At 37.2% G+C, this 20985-nt stretch overlaps 1 pseudogene; it reads right to left on the minus strand.

The window, feature by feature from the left end:
* LOC132066120 (late blight resistance protein R1-A-like) overlaps nucleotides 1–20985 on the minus strand; it is a 100407-nt pseudogene that overhangs the window by 47078 nt on the left and 32344 nt on the right.

The following is a 20985-nucleotide window of genomic DNA, read 5'->3' on the forward strand; positions in this document are numbered from 1 at the left end:
CCATGGATTTTCCTCCATCATCATGGCCGAATAGGCCCTCTTTATTTCTCTTTCTTTCTTGCTCCTTGAATTGGAAGAACATTATGTCTTATTTTGTCCACCTCTCTCTACATATATATATTTAGTCCCTTTCAATCATGTGAGGGGCACATGCCCCTCTCTAGAAATTTCTTATATTTTTCTAGAAAAGATGACTTATTTTGTCATCAATTTTCATTCTTTTTCTTTTCCTTTTTTTTTGAACCTTCATGAACCCTATGTGAAATTCCCATTTTGCCCCTCAACTTTTCTCATTTTTACCATTTTGCCCCTAGCCTTCCACATTATTTCCGCATCAATATTTTTCATAAACATCATCACATATATATTAAATAAGATCAAAATATTTTTCTATCTCATACAAGTCACGCTTATTTCAATTCATCCGAATGTACCGAATTGCGGGATATAACATTAAAGTTGATGATCGGAAGATTGAAGCCATTAAGAACTGGCCCCGACCAACAACTGCTTCGGAGGTCCGAAGTTTCTTGGGTCATGCTAGATATTATTGAAGATTTTTAGAGGGATTTTCTTCTATAGCAGCTCCCCTTACAAAATTAACTCAGAAGGGGGCTAAGTTTCAATGGTCAGAAGCGTGTGAACGGAGTTCCCAGAAATTGAAAGATAAGTTGACATCTGCTCTTGTCCTCACCCTTCCAGAAGGCACCGAGGGTTACACTGTATACTGCGATGCGTCACGCACCATCCTGGGATGTGTGTTGATGCAAAATGGTAAGGTGATTGCTTGTGCTTCGCGACAACTACGGAAACATGAGCAAAATTATCCAACCCATGATCTAGAGCTGGCGGCAGTGATTCATACTCTAAAGATATGGCGAAGTTATTTATATAGAGTTCACGTCGATATCTATACGGACCATAAAAGCCTTCAATATATATTTGGGCAAAAGGAATTGAATTTGAGGCAACGAAGATAAATCGAATTGCTAAAGGCACCAAAATTTGATCCACTCAAATTACACCTATTAATGGTATAACGCGGACGTTGTCAAATATAGTAACCCAACAAGGTTGGGGTCGAATCCCACAGAGAATATGGTGTGAAAAGTTTACTAAACAAGTATTATACTAATCTTGCGGTCCTGGTGTATTCCAGAAAAGGATTTTATAGTTGATTTGATTTGTGGACTAATTTAAAGTGACTGAAAATTTAAAGTTGTAAATATATGGGTAAAAAGAACCAAGGTTGTCTCCCCGTCAGATAAAGTGTATGATCATGAGTATCGATCTTGATATACTTCTGATGGATTGTTTGTATGGATGCACTTAACCTCTATGTGAATCTAAACTATTTTCCAATAAGAAAAGATTATTTCTTTCTATGCTTTTTCCAAAGATAAGAAAGTATGCATGAAGAATGGTTAATTATGCCAAGTAAATTCCTCTTATTCCTAAGTGAATTTATTAAACAAGGTTTAAAGCCCTGAATTCTTTTTATTTGTTCTTACCTAACCCTAGCTATTTTCCCAAATAAACTAAAGTTTATGGCGTGAGCTAATGTTTGCGACCACTAACTATATGATGAATACGAAGAACAAATAAACCCTAACAATCCATTATGCGTATATCTTTCGGGATCCCCAATCACAAAACACCCATCCTTGGGTTCACAACCTTAGTAAAGGTGTTTAGCTACTCATGGCAACAAGAAAACAATAAAAGATTGAAGATTGCATAATTGAATTATTGTATTGAACTTACGAATAAAATTTGAAAGTAATGAATGTAATTGTCTAGAAATCTTCAAAATCAATAACAACTCAAAAGTAATTACTACAAGTCTAAAACACCAGATGTCTGAAAAATAAAACCTAAACAGGTATTTATACAAGTTAAAACTCGAAATAATCAATCCCAGTCTTGTTCCATCTCGGTTAGCACTTCGACGGGTCGTCTTTACACTTCGACGGTTGTTGACATGCTCGACGACCAACTAGACGATCTGAGTACACTTTTATCACTCTGCAGGAACTCCACCGTCATTTAGTACTGAACAAACCATTCACATACACTTCAATTTCTGTTGTACTCCTACTAATTTCAAGATGATGCAAGATGTTTGGACTCAATTGGGTCCAGCCATTGTAACAATCATGTTCTCCTGGACCATGTACCAGAACTATTTTCCTCACGAACTTCGTGGTCTTATTAGGAGGTATACGGATAAAATCGTGAGCTATTTCTACCCTTATATGCACATAATTTTTCATGAGTATGAAAGTGAGGGGTGGTTCGAGCGGAGCAAAGCTTACGTAGCAATCGAAAGGTACCTGAGCAAGAACTCTTGCACACAAGCTAAGTGCCTCAAAGCCAACACGGTGAAAGATGGTCAATATCTTGTCCTAACCATGGATGATTATGAGGAGATAACCGATGAATATAAAGATGAGAAGGTTTGGTGGATTTCGAGCCAATTAGCAGCCAACAAACAGACAATTGCTTTGTGGAAAGAGGATGACAAGAGGTTTTTCAAGCTCAAATTTCACAGAAAGAATCGCGAGCTTATCATAGAGTCATACTTGAAGTACGTGTTGGATAAAGGGAAGGCGATATACGGTGAGAGAACGACGAGAGAAAGCGTACACAAATAATAAGGAGAGACGGTGGTGGGTACGGATATAGGGGGTGGAGGATGTGGAGTGGAGTAGTGTTTGAGCATCCATCAACATTCGATACTACGGCCATGGATCCAAACAAGAAGCAAGAGATTATAGATGATCTCGAAACATTCAAAGCAAGTCAAAAGACTATTATGCAAAGATTGGAAAGGCGTGGATGCGCGGTTATCTTCTTTATGCTCCCCGAGGAACGGTAAATCTAGCATGATTGCTTCAAAGTATGGCTAATTACTTGCAATATGATGTCTATGATCTCGAACTGACATCGGTTAAGGACAACACCGAGCTAAGAAAATTGCTGATAGATACTACAAGTAAATCTATTATTGTGATTGAAGACATCGATTACTCCCTTGACCTTACGGGTCAAAGGGAGAAGAATAAGAAGAAAGACGAGGAAGATAAAGAAAAAAGTGAGAAAGACGCCATCAAGGAGAAGATGAAAAGAGAAGAGGGGAAAGAAAAGCAAAGTCAGGTAACTTTATCTGGACTTTTGAACTTCATTGATGGTCTATGGTCAGCTATTGGTGGTGAAAGGCTTATTGTCTTCACCACCAACTATGTGGAAAAAGCTTGATCCTCGCTCTAATTCGGAGGGAGGATGGATAAACATATTGTGCTATCCTACTGTTGATTTGAGTCCTTCAAGGTGCTTGCAAATAATTATCTTAACGTCAAATCTCATGTTCACTTTCCTGAGTTCGTCGCTTATTGGGGGAAACTAATATGACTCCTGCTGATATTGCTGAGAATTTGATGTTGTTCATTCGAGAGGTAATTGCTGAGAATTGAAGTTGTTCATTCGAAAGGTATGTTTCCTGTTTTATTAATATGGATAGACGTTGATATAAGAACTTAAGCAAGATATTATGGGTATTGGTGATTGCTCTGTGGGGCATTGGATGTGTTTTTTGGGCTGTGTGCAGGAATGAGGTAGTATGAATTATAGAGGAAACTCTGCCGAAATTTTTACAAATTGAATTGTTTGCATGTTTATAGAGAAAGAGTAAAGGGAAAATGTGACCATCAGCCGTTTGGTAAGTCATAATTGAAGGGATAACTACGAGACACTTTCAAAGAGAAGTTTTAGAGTGATTTTAATTTAATTTAAAAGAGAAACCCTGGAGGGAAAAAAAATGATTAGTAAATAAAGAAAGTGGAATGAGTTGCATCCGAGATTTCAGAGGTTTGGGACCTACTGAAAACATAAAGAAAGTTGGCATTAGGAACTCAAATACAATATTACGATTTATAGATTAGATTGGTCAGTAAGTAATAACAAAGAGATATTGATATGGGAAAGGAAGTTAACGAGTACGGGAAAGTTCCACCGTAGAAGTATATATATGTACGAGATCAAGATGAGTTTGTACTCATAGTGGAATGTTCTGCAAACTTCTAGGTAGATATTATTAAGTGGCAAACGGGAAAGAGCACTTTAAGAGCAAAGGAGATCAAGGAGGACCTTGAGGACAGAAGTACGAAAAAGTGCGGTTATGAATTGATTAAAGAAAGTTATGTGATTGGCGACTATAAGAGGAAGTTTAATAAAATAATAAGGTTGGACAAAGGTAGACAGTGATGGTATACGACAGTGGACTTGGAATAGAGATACGATTATAAAGGAAACAGGATGAATATACGAGGAATAAACATACATACGAGCAAGCTATGGCATCGTAAAGGGAAATAAGAAATGAACGAAGGAAGAAAGAAAAGGGTGTATTTTACTAAAATTTCATGATGAGAACAAGAATCGGCGGGACATTAGAAGGATTATGACGCATGATTATGATACAAACAATTAGTTAAAAGGAACTATGGGACACTATGAGCTAAGTTAAGGAAAGGACGAATCGTGAGAATGAATGAGAGAGAGTATCAACTTTTACTGGTATGGTATAAACCCAACTCGGAATCGGGAACCAAGAGTAAGAAGAATCTCAAGGGTACTGGTGAAAGAATAGCTATGAAGGAAAATTGCGGCTAATGGAGTATGATATAGTCGGGCATTCTATAAGGAGCTTAACGAATTTCGATGTCACCATTGATTCATTAACCTAGGGGACTATTAGGCATGAAAGAAGGAAGTAGTTTGAGTTGTGTCCAATATGTATGGACGATTTGATACAAGAATCCAGTTAGCAAAAGAGAAATAAGTCAAACCAGGTGATAAAAGTAACTCCGACATTATATGGACTAGAAGAGTTAAAGGATCGCTAGGGTCGGCCAATTGACTACCAAAGACGGTCAATACTCGAATGTTACTGGTATATGAGGACATTCTTAGACGAATTAGAATATTCCCAAGTACAGAAGAAGGAAATGTACCGGCTTGAAGGAGTCGAAATTCGAGATGAACTAATATAGCAAGGATGTGTTAAAGAAAAGTGGAAATGGACTAAATGCAAGTATATTATGAGACAGACATGGGAAAGGAGAATGACAAGATAATGAAAGTTTAGCAAATCAAGGAAATAAGTTTTTCAATGCAATACGTTGTGTTCCGGGCTATGATTTGAATTGTTCGTACCAGAGAAATTTTTGGTTACAATTAAATATGCAGCAAACGTGCCCCGAAATGGTAACAGAAGAAGTGAGAAGGCATACCAGTGACCAAGGATATGTATCAGAAATAGTCGGTATTAGTAAAGAGAAAACATAGCACTGGAAGAGGTGAGAGTTTTAAAAGAGGAATATTTTTAGTAATTTCAATGATCATCAAAGGAAAGAAAGACAGTATGCCTATGGATAGCACGATAGTAAGTCTCTCGATACTAGAAATACCTCCTGCGTCGTGAAATCCTAAGTCACCGTTTATACTAAATTGCGAGAGCATATGTCATAGGACCATATAAATAATCGTCCTGATGAAATGGCTAGTAAAATGGTGTGGGGACGACAATAAATATTTGAAGAAGGATAGAAGCTAGTTGAGTCTCAATTAGTCGTTGGTATAGGAGAGCCAAGAACTTAAAGAGGGAAGCACACTCATATTGAAAGGAAGTTATAATTAAGTAAGATTTTATTTTAGTCTCATGCTTATGAGTCATTTTGTAAATATGTTAAGATTTGAGGAGGAAATTGGAGGAAAGATTCAACCATGGATTTGGAGATATTTTGAATAGTAAATTAGCTTGAGATATGATTATTAGTATGTTGTGACTATAATTTTGTTATGAGGGATAACAATGATGATAAGAAAATGTTGTATACAAGTATATAAGGTGGCGAGGTTGTTGTATGGGTTGAATTGAGTTCCATTTGAATATAAATCCCTTGGCTATGGTATTTTGACGCATTGGTTGAGTAATTTGAAGTAGAGTAATTAATGAGAATAATAAGCCATTAGCAAGGAAATGCTATGACAAACCATCTGGGCGCTACCATAGGTGGAACTATGATGACAATACAAGGAATTAAGGAGTCCGACCAAAGAATTGACAAGGAGATGAGATGATATGTATGTAAAATCAATTAGTACTAAGAGGGATAATCTAAAGTAGCACTAGAGAAGCAAGCAAGGAAAAGTGCCACAGTCAAATAAGAAAGTTGTCCACTAGTAGAGAAATAGAGGGTCACGAAACGAAGGACTAAGTCAACGGAAGGTGAAGTCATGGAAGTAGACGAAGATAAGATCTCAAGAAAAGGATTCAAGGATATAAATAAAGGAGATGGACATTTAAAGAATCAAGAGATCCGCTTGATTGATAAACCGAAATGACAGATGAGTGCGTCAAACTATGAGAAAGACGTATTAAGTGAGAATCGGGCAAAGGTTAAAAGTAGAAGGAGAACCCCAAAGGAAATGATCAAAGGATATCACGTTTGATTAGAATAATCGGGTGACAATGGAACCTCGTGGAACAAGCAACATGATGGCTCTTATTGAAAAAGGGATAAATGAAGGTTACGGACAAAGAAAAGAATGAAAAGATTCGAATTCGTACGCATGACTAGAAATCTTGGTTATTCTTCGACAAATTTCGAATTCACCCTAAGTTATTAGCCGAACTAAGAATCGAAACTTTAAGAGTAAATTGAAGGAAAGGAATCATTAAAGAAGAGGTTTGAGATGTTTTGATATAAGTACAAGAATTATCTTTAGTTAGCTAAGTGCCGAAGTCCAATTGAAGGAAAGAGAAATTAAGCGAGACATTTTGGTGTTAAACTAGTTGAAAGATAAAGTATCGCAAAGATTAATTCGACTGCTATAGAAAGCAAAGGATGCTAAAATGTGACCAGTATTGAGGTTATCTTTAAGGGAGAATAGAATAAGAATAAGTAAACTCCAAGAAGACAAAGGCACGGGACATCTGTAAAATGTAAGAAAGATACGTGGAGATCGAAGAGAACAAGAAATTAATAAAAAGAAGATTGGATCAAAATTGGATACAATTATATGGTAAGTACTGGATAAAAAAGCATATAAGGATGTAAACTACGGAGGCTGAAGAGACAATGAGAACGATAAAGCATAAAGAGTTAGTAAACAGACAGATAATAAGAAAAGGGATGACCTTGAGTATGGGCATAAATTTCGGCTACAAAAGAAGAAGGTTAAACTGCGTAATTCGGATAAGTTCAGTTTTAAATGAGCAAGTAAGACTGCAAGTAAGTCAAGTAAATACCGACAAATACAGGTAAGAACATTGACATCTATCTCAAAGCGAACTCTACCTCAACATTCGAGGACGAATGTTTTTGAAGGGGGGGAGAATGTTACACCCCGCACTTTCAGTGTTACACCCCGTACCTCGGAGAAGCACTGGTTAAATTTGAATGTAAGTATGTCGAGCTATGGCTAGGTAAAAAAACTTTGAAGTGTGAGGAACGAAGCATTATTAAGTATATTGTTTAAGTAACGGATGAATTATGATATTGTAAGTCGTAATCGGGAAGGACAACCTTGGAACCAAAGGACATGACCATTGTCAAGTATGATTAGTGATAAATATCATGTATGGAGAGTTTCAGAAGATTTCGGGATCAAGCAAATCGAAGAAAATAAGTTTGACAAAAATTTGGAACAAGTTGGCAGAATTAAGGACAGAATTTTGGGTCAACTTTGGAGGGGTATATCTCTAGGTATATGGGGAGCTTTAAGGTATTTCAAAAGCCTAAAATGAAGTTCGTCAAGTCTAGTTTCCAACGCAATAAATAGATCATCGATATGACATAGGAGTAGAGAATTATGGACGTTACAAATTCAGCTGACAGAGCAGAAATAGCGCTGCTACAGTGCACCGACTTTAGCACCTATATAAGGGGCAAAACACCATTTTTCTGCCCAAAATTTCCCAAAAACAGTCCAGAAAATTCAGCCAAAGCAAGAGAGCTTATATATCACATAAAAGAGAGGATTTTGAGAGATTTTAAGTTACGGAGTATTAATCGAGATCCGGACAACGCGTAGTCACGATTATAGTTTTGTCTTGCGTTGGAATTAGCTTGGATTCAAAGTAAATATTGAACATATGGCTGCTCTATAAAGAATAAGGTATGAATCTCCTTATTAACATTAATTTCAGTTTATTTACGGAGAAAAAGTTATTACATAATCGTATAATAAGTTGGATAGTTGAGAAACTTGAAAAACATCGTGTGAGATGTTTTATCGATGTTTTATGGAGCCTATTGGTGTTGATAATTTTTTTGTGATGTTGGTATTGTTGTTGTTGGTGGTGGTTATTAGATTGTGATTTCGGGCTAGGCATATAAACAGGGGAGATGCTGCCCGAATTTCGGCAGATTCTAGATGGATTTAAATTAAGGGTTTAAGACGAGCGTATGACGATGAGCCTAACAATAGTATGAATGGTTGTATATGTAGATTACGAGGCTACGAATGATCTTAAGTGAATTGCAAGACAGGATGTAAGTTGGAAGTCGAGAAGTTATCTTCCAGGTATGTTAAGGCTAGTCCCTTTCTTCTAAAGGCATGATTCCTTTCTTATGAACCCAATAGGTGTTTTCCAAATGTCCCATGATCCCTCTATGTGGATCCATAAATGTTTTCCAAGAATATTCTTATTCTCAAAAGCTAGAGATTCATGATTCATGGAGTTCTTATGATGCTAAAGATAAACGTGTTTTGTGATGACGATGATCCTATTTCTAGAAACTCCTATGTTATAATTCCTTACATATGTTTCATAACCTCCTTACTTCCAAAAGTTAGAGTTCATGATTCAAAGGCATGACTTTTTTCTTGATAATCCATAAATGTTTTCCAAAATGTCCCTATTTTCCGAGTCAAAGAATTATTATGATTCTATAAGCTTTTATGACAACAACAACGGACATGTTTTTACAATGTTAATGACGATGCTAAAGATGAGAATGTTTCTATGATGGTCACGACGATGATGATGATTTCATGTTTAAAAGTCTCAAGCTTATGATTTCAATGTGAATATGAGAATGTTGAGTTATTTTCGTGATTTTCTTGATTTTTATTCATTGTTGTTGATCTCGCCTTATAATAATAGTTCCTTCAAGGTGAGATATAGCGATGATGATTGCTCCATAACATAAATCGGAGGTTACCGACCTTACGTCACTCCGATAGAGTCGTAGCTTTTATTTGGCTCTCATGCATGCTTTATATATATGTATGTATTTTCTCACACCGCGCCGCGCTATAGTCGGCCGGGCATGGCACGTAGATGTGCACACCACTGTAGTGGGCATGTTATGATATTGCCCCGGAGGCCCGGACACGGGCTAATGATGATAACACCGAGCCTCAATGGCCGGGCATGATACTATATATATGACACCGAGCCTTAATGGCCGGGCATGATACTATATATATGACACCGAGCCTTAATGGCCGGGCATGGTACTATGTATATGTATAAAATGTTTTTTTTAAGGCTAAGCATGCATGGCATCCGCCTTATGAGGCATCCAGATGTACAGGTTATCTCTCATATTCCATGTTACCTTTCATATCTATATTATGTTGTTATTCATGCCTTACATACTCAGTACATTATTCGTACTGACGTCCCTTCTCGGACGTCCGCGCTCATGCCCGCAAAAGGTGGGGAGACGGATCAAACCGTAGGTCTTCTATCAATGGATTCTCAGAGCACTCCACTTTTCCGAGTCGTAGTCTATTTGGTATTGTCCTTATGATCATTTGTATTCCTTGTAGAGGCTCGTAGATGTGTATGTACAGTTAGATGTTTTGTAGCTCCACCGGTTCATATTATGATATAATATATTGGTGGCCTTATTGGCCTTATTTTGAGATCTTGATACTTTACTGTTAGCCTTGCTGGCTTTATGATATATGCTGTGTTGTGGTGACCTTATCGGTCTGCATATGTACATATGTGCTGAATGATCGGATATTCCTATGTTGGGCTTTTTCTGCGTGCAGGTGTTCTTTGAGTTATGGTTTATAATGTTCAAAGTAACGGATAAGTCAGGTGATTCCCAGCCTATGGGTCAGAGCCCGTCATACTCCTGGTAGAGGTGTGATAATAATATATGTTCATATGTATACTCTTAAAGGCTCATGGACATAGTGGGATATGTAAATATTGTGTATGGCCTTGTCGGCCTTGTTTTGGATTACTGATATTTTCTGATAGCCTTGCCGGCTTTATGATATACGTTATGTAGTGGCGACCTTGTCGGTTCGCATATGTACATATGTGTTGAATTATCGAATATTTCTATGTTGGGCCTTTTCTGCGTGTAGGTGTTCTTTGAGTTATCGTATGTGATGTTCAAAGTAACTGTTAAGTCAGGTGATTTTCGGCCTACGGGTCGGAGCCCGTCATACTCCTCGTTGGGAGTGTGACACCTTATAAGAAGGCTTCACCTCAATTTTTTTTTTCAGACGGGTGTTGTGAAGGTTATTTGATGATAAGGAAATTAGGTGCGATGTCGGTTTATGTGTAAGAAGAGAAGAGAGTAGGTGTACAAGTGAAGATAAAATATCGCAAGGATCGATTCACCAGCTGCAGGAAAGTAAAGGATGCGAGGTTGATTATTTTAGACAAAGAGACAGGGTACAAGTACGAGTAAAGATTTTTAAGTAAAGTTATATCGCCAGGGTTTATAGTTAGGACATAGAAAGATATGCTAGGAAGACCTACAGATTTAGACATACGAAAAAAAAAAGAATAGAAATCAGAATAGCCCGAGGGAAATTAGGAGCATGTGAGCTTTACGATTAGAATTTCAAAATAATCGCGAGGTATGAGTCTGGCTAGCTGGGCAAAAAGAGAGGGGAAATGTATCAAAGCCACAGATTTATGGCAATTTTAAATAACATTGGGATATTTCGTAGGTGAAGTATTGATAAGCGATGTAAACGATAAGTTATGTGCGGCCCCATTAAGTATTAGGTGTGCCCTTATGATCGATCTTATGATATGTTAAAGATATTGATTGAGCTGAGTATCGAAGTTAAGGTAGCAAGTGCATAGTAGTATTGATATTGTTTTCTCCGAATGTTAAAGTTGAATAATCATGATGCAACAATATCGAGAAAAGGAGAAATATGTATACATAAGAGTAAGAAGATTAGGATGTCGGGGAGAAGAGGAGCAAGAAGAATCTCAAAAATATTAGTGAAAAGGTAGCTGGGGAAGAAAACTATGGCTGAAGGAGGGTTGTATAGTCGGACACTTTGTATGAAGCCTAACAAATTTTGATATCACCATTGATTCGTTAGCCTAGGGGGTTGTTAGTCATAAAAGAAAGAAGTGACCAATAAAGAAAGCATTTAAATTGTATCCGGTATGTATAAACATTTTGACTTAATATAAGAACTCGGATAGCAAAAAGGAAATGAGTTAAACCATGCGATGAAAGGAACTCCGACATTATATGGAGTAGAGGAGTTGACGAATCGTTAGGGTCGACCAGATGACTACTAAAAACAGTTAATACTCGAATGCTACTGGTATATGAGAACATCCTTTAAAAGGGGGGAAGAACAAATTCAGTTCTAAGATGAACTACAATATTCCCAAGCTTAAAAGAGGGAAATATACTGGATTGAAGGAGCCAAAATTCGAGATGAACCGATATGTCAAGAATGTTCTAAAGAAAAGTGAGAATGGATTAAATCCAAGTATATCATGGGGCAAATATGGAAAAGGAAGCGTGACAAGAGGGGGAAGGCTTGGCGAATCAAAGAAAATAAGTTTTGTCAATGCGATACATTGTGTTTCCGGGCTGTCATTCGAATCGCTTGCACCAGAGAAATTTTGGTTACAACTAAATATACAGTAACGTACCCCAATAGGTAGCAGGAGGAGTAAAAAGGGCCTACAAGCTGACCGGGGATAAGTATAAGAGATAGTCGAAATTGCTAAAAAGAAATTTTAGCACGAGAAGAGATGAAAGTTTTAAAAAGAGGAAAAGTTAGAGGAAGTTTAATAACCTTCAAAGGAAAGGAAGATAGGGTGCCTATGGATAGCAACATAGCAGTACTGCCTGAGATTAGGAAGTACCTCGTAAGTCGTGAAATTTCAAGTCACCGGTTATATCGATTGTGAGAGTGTAGGACATAGAACCATATAAACAGCTGCCGTGATGAAATGGCCAACAAAATGGTGCAAGGACGATGATAAGGAGCCGAAGAATAATGGAGGTTAGTTTAAGTCTCAATTAGTCACTGGTATAAGAGAGCCAAGGACTTAAGAAGGGAAGCATACTCACATTAAAACGAAGTCGTAATTAAGTGTGTATGAGATGGAGAACCCGAGAAATGATAATCACCGAGGATAATAAGACATTAGCAGGAAAATACTATTATAAGATTATTCAGCGCTACTACAGGCGGAACCATGATGAAAATTTGCCCGAGGACCTAGTAAGGAATCCGGCTAAGGAAGTTAGAAAGAGATGATATTGTATGTATATACGATCAATTCGTACTAGACGAATAACTTAAACTAACATTCAGATAAGCAAGAAGGAAAGGTGTTACATCTGAACAAGAGAGTTGTCTACTAACCGAGAAATAAAGAGCAAGTCAAAAGGATACAACAATTAAGAATACTCGTAAGATCGGCAGAGAGCCATAGCGATCATGAGCCAAGACCACCTTAATAAGAACAAGACGATAGTTGGATATCAGCTGACCACCGGTTACATACATGAGGACATGAGGATATTTAGCTAATGGATGAGTTCGACCAAGAGTTAAGAGAATATAAGAAAAGACTGATACGCCTCTAGTATAGGAATATGAAGATCAGAGTCTAAGGGAGGACAACCATTTCAAGAAATTAATGATAACATCGTAAGCTCGCAAGCTACAACATTCAAGGATGAATGTTTTAAGGGAGGAAGGATGTTACACCCCGTACTTGCGGAGAAGCACTGATCAAATTTGAGCGTAAATATGTTGAGCTATGGCTAAGTAAAATAACTTTGGAGTATAAGGGATGAAGAATTATTAAGTATATTTTATGAATAAAGGATACCTATGAGGAATTCCGGAAGGTCCTATAAGGAATTGAGTGGAAGGAGTTGAGTTAGTATGACTTTGGAAAAAGATGAGCGTTACTTTGAACAACAAAGTATGAGCCAACTTGGGGAAAGAATATATTTTAGTATATGAGGAGTTTTGAAGTAAAGAAAAAGCCTAAATTGAAGTTCATGAAGTCTAGTTTCCAACGCAACAAACCGCTCATCGATACGACATCGGAGTAGAGAATTATGGACGTTACAAGTCAGGCTGGCAGAGCAGAAACGCGCAGCTATAGTGCGCGGAAAGTTCTAGGTCGGTGCCAACCGACTCTAGAGCACTATAAAAGGGGGTTTACCCCTTATTTCTTCATCCAAACCCCACTAAACATATCCCAAATCCTCTAGAACATTCCCCCAACTTCCACAACATACACATATATTCCTACAAGTCTATATGATAATTTTGGTCATTTTTATTTCATTTTTAACATAAACCTAAGTTGTAGAAACCTCTCCAAACATATTCCAACATATTTTCAAGCCTAAACCAAGGATCAAAGTGAAGATTAAAGTGGTTAGGGGTTCCAACTGAGGTCTACACTTGTCTCCTCTTCTTGAAGATGTTTGGGTGAGTATTTTAAGGTGGAGTAACCATGGAATTGAAGTGTTCTTGAATTTTTAGGTAAGATTTCATCTTAGTTTCATGTTTATGAGTTTTTTTGGTAATTATGTTGAGATTTGAGGAGAAGAAAATTGGAGGAAAAGTTCAAATATGCATTTGATAATATTTTGAGTTGTGAATATTTTGAGTTGTGACTTAACTTGAGTTATAATTATTAGTATGTTTTAAGAATAATCTTGTTACGAGGGATAATAATGATGTTAAGGAATTGTTGTATACGAGGGTATAAGGGGTTGTAGGAAGTTGTGGTTATGGATTGATTATGAAAAGAAGTTTTGGGATTAAATTGAGTATAGTTTGAATGTAATCTTTTGACTATGAAATTGTTGATGTTTTATTGTGCTTTGGGAGTTGTTTTGAAGATTGGCGGGAGTAGAAGATATAGGGGAGATGCCGCCCGAATTTTGACATATTCTAAAAAGGGTTTAGTTTGAAGGCTTAAGATAAGTATATGACGATAAGCCTAATAATAGTATGAATGATTTTATATGTAGATTGCGAGACCGAAAGTAGGTTGGAAATTCAAGAAGTGAGCTTCCAGGTATGTTAAGGCTGTGCCTTCTTTTCTTGGCATGATTCCATATATGGTAGGAGCGTAAAGAACCTTATGACTAGAGATTTGTCAAAATAGAGCTTGTCATATTGTTGCTTAGTTTCTGAGTGTTATGTTATTCTTTCTGAGGGGCCATATCCCCTCCCTATGTCCTTGAGCTTATAGAGAGACATAAGAGACATGTTACAGAATCAGTGTTTTTCAGCATATGCATGATATACTGCATAACGTACATACATGTTTTTCTTTAGCATGGCCACTTGGTCAGTGAGACATTTTCTTTAGCCTGGCCACTTGGTCAGTGAGACAGATTGCCTGGCCTACAGGTCAGTGAGACAGATTGCCTGGCCGACGGGTCAGTGAGATTTTTTAGTTGCCTGACCACTTGGTCAGTGAGATATATAATAGCATTATATTGCATTTCATATGAGATAGGTCAGGTGAGATATTCAGGGCATTCTTTGGCCTCCAGATTGTATTGTTTTCAGTTCAGTTTCAGTTATCCCTTGCCTTATACATTGTTTCGTACTGACGTCCCTTTTGTCGGGGGGCGGGCGCGTTCATGCCCGCAGGTTCAGGTAGCCAAATAGGCGATCCATCTCAGTGGGCCTTCCGCTCAGCAACAGATGGTGCGCTCCACTTGGCTCAGAGCTGCAGTTCCTTTTGGTATGCCATTTTGACATGTATATATCGGTATGACGCGACTTTGTCTATATGGGTATGACAGGGCCTTGTCCTGTCCTTTCTACAACTAGTACTCCATAAAGGTCTGTAGATAGCTGTGTCTAGTTGAGATGTTATGTAGCCTTGTCGGTTCTTATTTTATTGTACGACATATGTAGCGTCCTAGTCGGCTTGCATTGTTATCCTCAGCACGTATGTATATGTATATATCTACTGTTTGCGAGTTCTTGATGCATACAAGAGTTAGTATAGCTCAGTTATAAATTATATGGGTCACCATGTTGCTTAGCGAGATGCAAGTACGAGTTTAGGGATGCTTGGTCAGTAGTGGTCGGGCACGCATCACCGCTCATCGGCTCGGGTCGTGACAAAGAGGACCATAGTGAGGGTTTGATGGTTAGAGGTCGCTCGAGCCAAAGAGAGAGAGGCAAATTAGTAATTAGGTCAAAGTCTAGGAAAATGGTGAGTAGGAAGGATGCTGAATGTTAGGTTGTCATCAAAAGCGTCACTTTGAGAGGGATTGCTCGAATAAGAAGATTGATAAAACAACAGCCAGTGCATCTACGGTTCAGGTAGCTCAGACATCTAGAGAAGATTATATGCTAACTGCTTCAACAGATGACATTCAAACACACAAGTGGATTTTAGATTCAGCTTGTACCTTTCACATGTGTTTCAGAAAAGATTGATTTACTAGCTATGAGCAGACGAGTGGGACTGTACTTACGGGTAACGATGCAGTATGTAAAATAGCAGGCATTGGTTCAGCCCATATACGGTATCATGGCAGCATCATAAGAACATTGTCTAATGTTCGACATATTCCTGATATGACAAAGAATCCGATCTCTCTTGGTACTCTTGATAAGCTCGGATATAAGCATGCGGGTGAAGGTGGAATCTGCAAGGTGACCAAGGGTTCTCTAGTCATATTTAGTAGACTTGAAAACCTAATCAAAATCGAGAAAATCCTTGCCGTCACAAGTTCTCTCAAGAACAAGTCACTTGCAAAACTGAAGAACCCGATCCAAATATAGATTTAGTCTAAGTTCTTTATGTTGTTGCAAGTCTTTTTTCTGTTGTGCTAAAATTGTAAACCTACTCTTCCCAAAAGGAAGTTGTTGTAGGTATTTCAAATTCTTAGTAGTTGTTAGGCAGCTTACCTTTCAACCTATTAAGTGGTACCCTTGGCTAAAATTATTTTAGGTGTATTAGTTGGGTTTGGCTAGAGATAGTCAACCTTAGTTTCCTTGGCTAGAGTTAGTCAAGTGGAGGGATTTGCTGTCACGTCTCAGCCTAGGTGAGGCGTGATTGGCACCTGATACCTTACTAAAGGCCGAGCGAGCCAAACTATATCTCACATCATCTATGTCTCGAATGACAAAATAAGGCCAAGAGGCCAACCATGAACATAATATGATGCATATGTATTTGTACAATGGACCCACGAGGCCAACATAACAACTGACAAGACATGACTAAGCTGTATACAAAAAACTATCTGTAAAGCCTCTAAGAACATAACCAAAGCATATAAGTCGGGACAGGGCCCCTGACGTACCCATAATACCAAAAATACACATATAAAATCCCTGACTCGGCAATGCTCCAGGAAGAAGTGGAGCTCACCAACCAGAGTTGGTACCTGGAGGCAGCCTACTGCGGAGGATTCTTGTCTCGTTTGTCTATACCTGCCGGCATGAACACAGCGTCCACAAACAAAAGGACGTCAGTACGAATAATGTACCGAGTATGTAAGGCGAAAAATGTAACATAATAAACACTTACTGTAAAGAAGAAAGATAAGAATCAACCTGGCACTTCTGACTTGCCGATGAGAATCTAGCATAAATATCTCTCTATACTTTCGTATGCTTAACTACATCTATGTACAATACTATGTCTCTGGCCTCCTTATCATCTTGGTACTATCTGCCCAACTGATCAGTGGTAACTGCCGGACCGGCCATAGCACGATGTCCGCCCATCTGATTATCGCCCGATAGTAGAGCGCATCCGCCCGACCGATCGTAGCGCCCAACCAGCCGTAGCTCAGTGGTAATAACTGCCCAACTAGCCGTAGCATGGTGGTAAATACATATCTGCCCAACGGGCCATAACTCAGTGGTAGATAGAATCAACGTCATAACCAGACCTCTATGGGTGATTTCTATGCACTTCTCATGATCATTACTTATCCGTTAATGCCTACATGATCACATAAGACTTATAAGCACATTTTTGGCCCACTAAGACTTCTTCCCGATTAACTAAACCTTAGTCAATTCTTGGGTGCATCATAAGCCTATCTTCTAGCATTAAATACCTCGTTAAGGATCTCATAACTAGAATACTATTCATGTCTTACAAAACATTCCTTAAGAACACATTTCTAAATTCATCGGAGTGATATAAGGTCGGTAAACCCCCGATTTCCATTATGGAGCTAACATCATTGGCATATCTCACCTTGAAGGAACAATAATCATAAGGTGAGACCAACATCAATAATATCGTAAGAACATAAAAAATGTAAGCTTCTAGCATTTCTACGAGAGAAATCATTATGGACATCATTTGTGAAAGTTCATAACAATAGGATCATGCCTTAAGAAAGAAAGGGACAGTCTTAACATACCTTGCTACTTACTTAGCCACTCAAATTCTACCTTCCGAGCCTACAAATCTACATCCAAGATGATTCATACAACAATCAGGCCATAGGAAAACTTTCACACTCAAACTTAGCTAGTTAGCGGAATTTGGACAGCATTTCCCCTATATTATCTACTCCAAACAATTCCAAAATAGCTCCCAAACATCAATAACAACATCAACAATAACATAATCAAGATACTACATGACAAACATATACAAATCCATCCAAGACTTCCTTCGAAAATCAGCCCATAAGCCAACAACATCAACATATCAAACTACGACCTTTATACTATGTTTTCCTCCACTTTAAACCATTAAAATCCTCCAAAAACAACTCAATATCAAAGTCAAGATTAAGAACATACCTTATACTTGAAGAACTTCAACTCACACAACTTGCTTCAATACCAAACTCACCACAACATCAAGTAGAAGTAAGAACAATCACTTTTCATGAACTAGTTTAGTGTAATCTTGTTGAATTCTTGATCTAAGGGGCTATAAATGTTTAGGAGAAGTATATGGATGTTTCTAGAGTTCAAAAGAAGTGTAAAAATATGATAAAAGAGGAATAATGGGGGTATTTATACCCCTTGAAAGTCAGTTCCACCGACTTTCCAAGTGGGCTCATGGAGAAGCCATCTGGCAGCCTATCTTGAAACGCCCATAACATTCTACTCCGATGTCGTATCGATGAACGGTTTGTTGCATTGGAAACTAGACTCAATGAACTTAAATTAACATAGGTTATGCATTCCATAACTTATATTCTAGGAGATACACCTCCCTCAAGTTGGACCAGAATTTACTGTCCAAAATTCTGCCAAGTTTTCCAAAATTTGGACAAAGTTAATTTCTTCGATTCGCTTGATCCCGAAACCTTTAGACACTTGCTTAGCACTTGTTAAAAGTATTCCTTAACCTTATAAAGGTTTCATGACCTCTCCGAGCTTATGTTAGTTTACTTACGACGCAACCGACGCGAAAAATTTTGAGGTGTAACATTTGCAATCGGAGTATTGCAAAGGTTGAGGGACTATGGGAGTTAGTTCATAGGTTACAAAAGAGGCATTGTAAGCGTGAGGTGTTATGGGAGTTAATTCCTAGCATACAATCGATTGTAATCTGAAGTTGCTCGTGTAGTGGGGTTGAAATCCTACTGGGGTAGGTCGTGGTTTTTAATCCCTTGAGCAAGGAGTTTTTCATGATAACATTCTGTGTCCTTTACATACTGCATTGCATAAGGAAACTAGTACACAACTAGGTCCCTCCATACTGTATTTGGTGGACGCATAGCCAAGAACAATTAGCATTGGAGAAAATAATATGCTAGACTTGAGGATAATCCAAGAAGACAAATATACATTCCTTTTTCTAAGAACGAAAAATTTAATGGAACACAATCAGAGGAGGATGGAGCACTATAACTAGGGTTCAATTGAACCCAAACTTTTGATGCGGTGTATAAATGTTAAAATTTATTAAAATTATAATAAATAGTAAATATGAACCCATAACTTTAGAAATAGAATGGTTCAATGATGAAAAAAAATTAAAAGGTTGAACCCTAGAGTTTAAATCCTAGATTTGCCTCTGACATCAATTAGATTTTATATCAAATAATATAATCAACAATTAAACCTATTTACTTGCGTAAATACTTCAATTAAAAATTCAATGTCTTGCTATTACGCACTAAATTTTAAAGTAACCTAAAAATATATATAATTTTGTTTATGCTATGAGAAGAAGATGCGAAGTTTTAAAAAAAAAAAAATCTATAAATATTCTCCTGCTTGAAAAAAATTATCATCCACACGCACGTAATTTTTTTTTTTCAGTACATGCATAGCATTGTTAAAGGAGTAGACATTATTGTCCCAAATTTCTGAATTCAAAATAAAGAGCTCAAAGAATGTTATCAAAAAGAAAAACCGAGGAGAAAGAAGAAGTAAAGTTACTCTTCTCAAAAAGTAATTATTGATGCAACAATTATGACTAGCCTGCAAAAAAAATTAGACACCTAAAGTCAATAAACTTGAAAAATTATAAACAAAAAAAGGTTGAGAGAAGCACCACAAACAAACAGAAAGCCTCAAACAAATATCCAAAGCACAATTATCACCAACCTGCAAAAAGTTAAGACATCTAAAGTCAATAAAACGTGAAAAATTAGAAACAATAAAAAGTAGAAAGAAACACCACAACTAACAGAAATCCTCAAACAAATATCCAAAGCACCATTGATATGTAATTATAAGCATTTATAATTGGAAGAGAGGAGGAGCAAGTGGACTTCTCAGACACCAAAAATGGTTTTAAAAAGATATCTTCCGTGGAATGAATATGTGTCCGTTACATGGAGCTCGAAAGGTTATAAGTTATGAGTCATAACAATAAAAAAGTTAAGTAACGTTTCAGTTTTGTAATGCAAATAAATGGTAAAAATGAGAGAAAACCCAAAAATATGAGAAAGAAGAAAAATATGCTCCTGGACAACAAGGTTAACGAGTTAATATTCTTAAATGCCTTTCCCTTTTAATTGAGCAGTAGATGTGGACAATTATAAACTTATTGATAAGAGTAGATCTAATTTTAGCAAATAATTTAAGAGAAATATAAGAATAAAAGGTAAAAATTGACAACAGAACGTGGGTCACAACTTGACCCTTAAACTTCCATCGGTTTTTCACAAATGACTTACAATTAAGAGTACTCTACAATTAATATATAACATTAATATGGTCTTCAAATAGGAAAGAGGAAAAGAACCATGATTATTATAGTTTTTTTTATAGCAAAATTAGAAGAGAAAATAGCAAAAAAAAAAAGAGAGAGAGAAAAAAGATAAATAGCAATGATGGTCATAGAGAGGTGCTACATCACCTTGTCTATGCCTAGCTTTTTTATATGTTTTGATGATTGATTGATGATTATTAAGTTCATGGGCGTAGGCATTTAATTCACCTTTAGAAGTAGGTCCGCTGATTTACTGATTGGTCATTTTGGTATGGTAGATTACAAAGGTATGTCGTTTATAATCTATCAGCCAAATACATATGTGATCCCTTAAACGTGTCCCTTTTTTTTCACATTTAGATGGGGCTTTTAATTAAAGGTGACAAATAGGTTTTAAAATTGAGTTGGGATAACTCTAGTTTTTTTACTTTGGTAGGGGTGATAAACTTTGGATTAGTGATTAGGGAGTTTTGACTTGCCCCAAAGTTATATTTTTAACACTTTGACCCCAAGCTTTGTTTTTTACACCTTGCCCCCAAGTT

Source organism: Lycium ferocissimum, chromosome 8 (assembly GCF_029784015.1).
Source record: "Lycium ferocissimum isolate CSIRO_LF1 chromosome 8, AGI_CSIRO_Lferr_CH_V1, whole genome shotgun sequence".
NCBI classification, from domain to species: Eukaryota; Viridiplantae; Streptophyta; class Magnoliopsida; order Solanales; family Solanaceae; genus Lycium; species Lycium ferocissimum.